At 23.7% G+C, this 6,758-nt stretch overlaps 1 long non-coding RNA gene across 1 annotated transcript; it reads right to left on the bottom strand.

The window, feature by feature from the left end:
- Positions 1 to 4,747: 4,747 nt before the first annotated feature.
- On the bottom strand, positions 4,748 to 5,957 carry LOC111622363. Its single transcript, XR_002756255.1, has 2 exons — positions 5,426 to 5,957; positions 4,748 to 4,788 (listed from the first exon to the last, which is right to left on the bottom strand). It is a non-coding gene; the product is annotated as an uncharacterized LOC111622363 (long non-coding RNA).
- Between the last annotated feature and the right edge of the window lie 801 nt (positions 5,958 to 6,758).

The following is a 6,758-nucleotide window of genomic DNA, read 5'->3' as shown; positions in this document are numbered from 1 at the left end:
GGTTTTAATACATTTAAAATATTTTCTATTTTTAATGTATTTTATAGTTTAGTTTAATGCGTTTAATGAAATTTAAATGTAGTGAACTCTATTCTGTTTTTATATTTTTACAGTCAAAACAATATTTGATATAATGTATATACTTCATTAGATAATAACAAACATTATTAATATTAACATTAATATTAAAATATAAATACTAAGTTATTCATGTATCTAATAAGATATAATATAATTATAAGTTAAGTTAAACAATAAACAATTATACTGTATTTACTCTAATAAAAAGCATGCTATCTATAACTTTTTTCAGCTTGCAACTGTGCTATTTATTAGTATGTGCTTACTATCAGAGAACAACTATTATTTCTATTTCTTGAAGAATTGGGTGCAACTATTAATGTAATAAATTCAGTAACATTTTTTCAATTTATTATTATTCAAGCAACACAACAAACATACATACACACATTTTATTTTAACATATGGTAAGAATGACAATGCTGAAAAGATTGCAATATTTTAATTTAAAGTAAGCCTTCTCTTTCTCCAACAGACAGCATGCTTACTATTAGAGGGTGTTGTTTACAACTTTTTCATCTTGCAGTTGCATTGTTTATTAGAAAACACACATATTAGAATAAATAAAGTATATAAGTTTANAATATAGAGTAAATAGGGAAAGGGGAACACACAACCAAAAATAAACAAATTTTACTTTAATTTTAAGTTATTTTTATATTAATTTGCATAATAATATATGTTAAATAACACAAACATATGCACACAGAAATGTAAAGTTCATTTTTTGTGATGAAAGTCCTGGCTCTTCTGAAATTCTTGTTTTTTGTGATAAAGTCTTGTAGTTTGATTTGTCGCTTTCTTTTTCTTTCCTTAAGCAAATGTCCATAGCAAGAGAGAGATTTATCCAAAGCACCTCGTCTTGCTTTTGCACTCCTTTCAAAATCTGGATCATTTGCTACAATTTGATCAACAATTTCGGTTATCTTACCAAACTAAGGAAATCTGTAGAGAAATTTTTTGGGTTCTTTGTTTTCAGAATCTCTATTTTCCAGTTGCACATAAAATTCCTTGTTCTGCCAGTTCTTGAAGGTCATCGTTGGTAAGGCTCTCACCAGAAACCTGCAGTAACTCCTCGATATCCTGTTCATCTACATCTCCTAGTCCTGCTGTATCGATCGGGGTTGACAATTTAGTCAACCTAACAATACAGTGATAGGTTCTTCTCATTGAGAATTCTTGGATACCTTCAGTCATAACTTCTTCCACACTCCATTTGTGCATTGATCAGTTAATTCTTGCCAAGCAAAGTCAATATTGCCTATGGCATCCGTGATGTTATATTTTCCCCAAAATTGCACCTAACAAATATAGATTTAAGGAAAGTACAGCACTACAACAAATTGCCACCTTTTGCTGATTGGTTCGTGTTTGGGAATAATCAATGAAATGCTGCAATAATTTGAATCAGTGTAAACTTTGAGCATCAAGCAGACCATGTTATATCGAATCAGTATTAATCAAGACAGCGTTAAGCGGGATCTTACTGTATTTAATTTATTTAAGTTTATATATTGTAACTTTTCTTTAACTCTTGTTTCTCAAAGATTTAAAAGATTTAACAGGAAAAAAATTTCTGAAGGCAGTTTTAAAGTGCTGAGTGTAAATAAACAAACATTTTTATTTTAATTTATTTTTCAGTAATATCATCAAAAGACAGTTATCAAATTTCATTAACACTGTAATGTATCTTGCATAGTTTATAATTAAAGCATAATACTAAGATATTTTTTTTTAAAAGCTTTAATATTACTTTGGAATAGTTTCTTACAAGTAATTTACTTCTTTTAGATTATTTATTTTCCTTTGTATAGTTAATACATTATTTAACATAAAATCAACCTTCAAAATTCTTACAAATAAGAAACTATTTCATAGATTAAATAATTAAAAATAACAAACTGAATTAGTAAACTATTGAATGTATTGAATATGACAGATCAAAACAGTATAACAATTTATATTGTTATTAAGTCTTTTAATTTATTTTAAATATAGTAAAAGAACAAATCATTTTTCCATAAAGATGATATATATTTAAAAACAGGTTTGTCTACATATGCTGAAAATTATGTTTCAAAATTATATTAAGTAAAAATTCATAATAATAAAAAAATATCAAATTTAAAAAAGAGCCAAAGATTAATTCTCTTTGAATTTTGTATACAAACAGAAAAATTTTAGGATATATTTATATTGAAAAATATATTAATCTGTTTCTCCTATAAAAATATTACAATTAAAATTTTATATTCCCAAATAATTAATTAAACTCTATACTAAGAAAAATTTTTAATTAACAATTTTAGTATGACTGATTATCATCACACTTTACAGCAAAAGATTTTAACTGGAAAAATTAAAATATTGGTCTTAAAATAATGAATGTGGTATTAATTATAAAAATCCATTTTAAAATATTTATCATCATCAACAAATAAAATCCGTGATTAACTGATTTATTTTTGAATAATTACAATTAAAAGAATTATAAATTATTTCATAAAATATCTAACTGTACTATACTGTTAATATTAAAATATAAATACTAAGTTATTCATGTATCTAATAAGATATAATATAATTATAAGTTAAGTTAAACAATAAACAATTATACTGTATTTACTCTAATAAAAAGCATGCTATCTATAACTTTTTTCAGCTTGCAACTGTGCTATTTATTAGTATGTGCTTACTATCAGAGAACAACTATTATTTCTATTTCTTGAAGAATTGGGTGCAACTATTAATGTAATAAATTCAGTAACATTTTTTCAATTTATTATTATTCAAGCAACACAACAAACATACATACACACATTTTATTTTAACATATGGTAAGAATGACAATGCTGAAAAGATTGCAATATTTTAATTTAAAGTAAGCCTTCTCTTTCTCCAACAGACAGGATGCTTACTATTAGAGGGTGTTGTTTACAACTTTTTCATCTTGCAGTTGCATTGTTTATTAGAAAACACACATATTAGAATAAATAAAGTATATAAGTTTATATGTATATTTAAATAATTCTGATCATACTCATCAATTATATTATTTAAAAAAACGATTTCTTAAAATTTAAACTTTGCAAATAAAAAGATATTATTTTTCAAATATATAATTTCTTTTAAACTATTACAAAATACTGTATTATACATTCAAAATCTGAAGTTGTTTGTAATTTCAGTAAATTTATAATTCTATTACCATTTTATAAATAATATTTTCAATAATACATTAATTTTATAGTGCAAAATGCCAGACAACAGTCAGACATTCTATATTTAAATATCAGAAAAATTGTATTTTAATGTTGTGAGTTTAGAATACAATATCTATAGCACATTAGTCTAAATACAAAATTTTCACTTAAAATTTTAGCAAATTATTGACTATTTTTGGCACTTGAAATTCACTTTTTTAAATTTAATTATTTTATTATAATTAACAAATTATTGGCAGGAATATAAACACTACTAACCAATAATTCATTGAATCAAATCAATGTTTTAATTTAATGGTTTGGTATCAATATTGAAAAGATATTGTTCTATTTGGATGGAAATCTCTTCACTTCAATATAATCTACAACAAAATCCTTTCAATATTAATACAAAGATATTTAAATTCTAATGTAATAATAATTATTTAAATATAGTACTCATTTAGTATAGTAATAATAATAGTCTTAAGTATAATGATCATTTTAAGTTTATATTTAAAAATTTGTATTGAAGTAATGTTTTTATATGTGTTATTTTAGTATTTGGAATATAAAATAATGAAAAGGAACAGTACATAATTTAATTTAAATGAGTAAATTTAAGATTACCAATTTATGAATTCTATACTTTTATAAAATTTATAGATTATTAAAGTTTTTTGCAAAGAAATAAATTTCTTGTCAAAATTATGATTTAATGTTATTAATTATAATTAAGTTTAAATTTGTGAATTTTCAAATTTTGTTACTGAAGTAGTCTATATAATCAATTAAAATCAAAATTGGTAAAACAAACAGAAAAAATTAATTCATCATTCTTAAATAACAGTTTATCCATTATTTACAATTTACAATAGTAAAATCAATTCATAAACCTTAAAATAAAAGAAAAACACAAAAATCTTTCAATGATATTTTTAACATTCTTATATGCATTAGTATTTGAAAAATAATTGAAGTTGCAAGTATTATACAAGCATTTGTTTAAAATTTATAATTAAAAGTATTTATATTAATTGTATATTCTTAATATTTATCCAGAATGTTTTATGACAGAATTATTATATTGATTTCTACAAATCATAATGTCTGCTATGTTAATTAATAAAATTAATAAAAAGAATTATGTTTTACTTTCATCAAATATTATAAATAAATATTTCACTTTTTAAAATGAAATTATAAAACATTTAATTCCGATTAATTTATTTCTTTTTACTTTATTAATTTTATAGAGTTAATAAAAAACTTATTTTATGAGAAGTCTATTTAATAATATTTTAAGTTTATTTAATACTTTAAAATGTATATTTATTAAAAATCTTAATGCTTCTCAATTATGATTGTAGAAAATTTGATATATTTACAAATATATAAGCATTATTTATATCAATCATTTCAAAATATGTGTAACTAATGAAAATGAAGGCTTTTACTTACTTAATTTTTCTTAAATCTTAAAGTTTGGAATTTAATTAATTTCCTATAATTTTAAATTTAAAAAAAAACATAATGAAAAACTTAGAAAAATTTTCATTTTTTTAATGAAACACATTTATGTTAAATATAATTAATTTATATAATTGATCAATAGTATTATTTAATAAAATTTTATATTTACTTATTTACATCATGATCATTTTAAATCTAATAAACAGTATTTAATTAATTCTGAATATTTATTAAAATTTGATAGGGGAGAAAATACATTAAAATTTATGACTATTTCTAATAATTGGACTTTTTAGACATTGTTTCTTAAAGATATATAAAAATATCTTAAAATCAAATATTATAATTGTAGAGTTTATTTATTGAACTTAAGAGGAAAATCAGTTTTAAAGTGTCAATGACGCTCGATGTAGGTTGCAGCTTTTGGGAAGAGAGCGAACAGATCTGAGAGAATCTTATCAAACGTTTTACAAATCTGTTAATTAATTGTTTTCACTCGTATGTAAATCGAAAGGTTCTATAACAACAGCACAACAGTTTAAAGGAGAGAGAATTAAAACGAACGGCAAAGGCCATCTATTACGATTAGGCTTAAACCACTAATCATCAAAACAAACAGCTAAATATGATGGAAATTTTAAATAAAGGACATCCCGTTATTTCCTTACCTTAGCTGAATTGAACTGTTACATTTGAGAATAAATTATAGAAGAAAGCATCGAAACGATCTCCATTTTCATCGGATAGAATTTGCAGGCAAAAATGGCCGCGCTACAAACGCAAGTATACAAGGAATAGTCTATTCCACAACACAAACCTAGGTTGAGGGTATTACTCGAATTTTTCCGTAACACGTAAAAAATGGCCACTAAATACTTACATTATATTCAAAAAATAATTATTTACTCCCTCTTTCGTCTTATCGTTAATCGAATAAAGCTCGATCGGCCCGATTATCGATAGTCTTCTACGTTATGTTTACCCATAAAGTCGACTCCCCCTACAACTGTATTATAGACTCGCCCGTAGTTGGAACCTTCGTCTGTTGTCGGTGGGGCCCAGGCATCGCCTCGCGGCACTTCACTCGAATCAACTGTAATCAGGATTGTAGAGACGCCGTCTCGAAAATCATCCTTTCTTAACTTTATAAGCCATATTCGAAAGGGAATATATTATAATTCTCTTAATAACAATGTCGTATTCATTACACGTGATTTATAATTTGATATATTAAATGAATCGATAAACTGTTATATTTCTAAACTGTCATATAATGACGAATGTAAATTTACTTGTTTAAATAAATATCCTTTGTAATATTTTCCATCATACAGTAAGTCCTGATTAAATTTTGCAGTAATTGTTTTAACGTTAATTATATACGTTAACGTTTATGTAAAGAATCGTACCAAATATTCATTAAATAATGCTGTAGTGAATATTAATTATATGTTTATATTGAGATACTAATATAAGGTCATTTTTAACCTATTAATGTATATTAATTAAAATTACTTTATGTATTAGTCGTATAAATTTTGTTACTAAAATTAATTATACTAAGTCGATATATTACGGATGATGAACAATATGTATTTTAAAAATATTCTACTTACCTTTAAATTTCATTAAATTTTTGATTTCTGGTTCATTTATATACATATACATATATATATATATATATATATAATTGACAATTACTTTCTTCGTTTCGACGTTATCTTCATATTATCTACAAATATAGTTTTAAAAGATTATAATTTATCGAATAAGAATTTTGTCAGTGGGGAAAGAGTAAAAACAATTGTCATTCAGTGGATACACTGATAAAAGTTAAGCGGGAAAGTGTCTCAGCTGTTCTTTGGTGCTGCTGCCATCTGGAGACAAAAAATTGAGTTAGGTTTTAATACATTTAAAATATTTTCTATTTTTAATGTATTTTATAGTTTAGTTTAATGCGTTTAATGAAATTTAAATGTAGTGAACTCTATTCTGTTTTTA

This window comes from Centruroides sculpturatus, unplaced genomic scaffold, assembly GCF_000671375.1.
Source record: "Centruroides sculpturatus isolate CEXI.00-Female unplaced genomic scaffold, Cexi_2.0 scaffold7, whole genome shotgun sequence".
Lineage (NCBI taxonomy): Eukaryota > Metazoa > Arthropoda > Arachnida > Scorpiones > Buthidae > Centruroides > Centruroides sculpturatus.
This window is presented reverse-complemented; position numbering and strand designations above follow the sequence as displayed.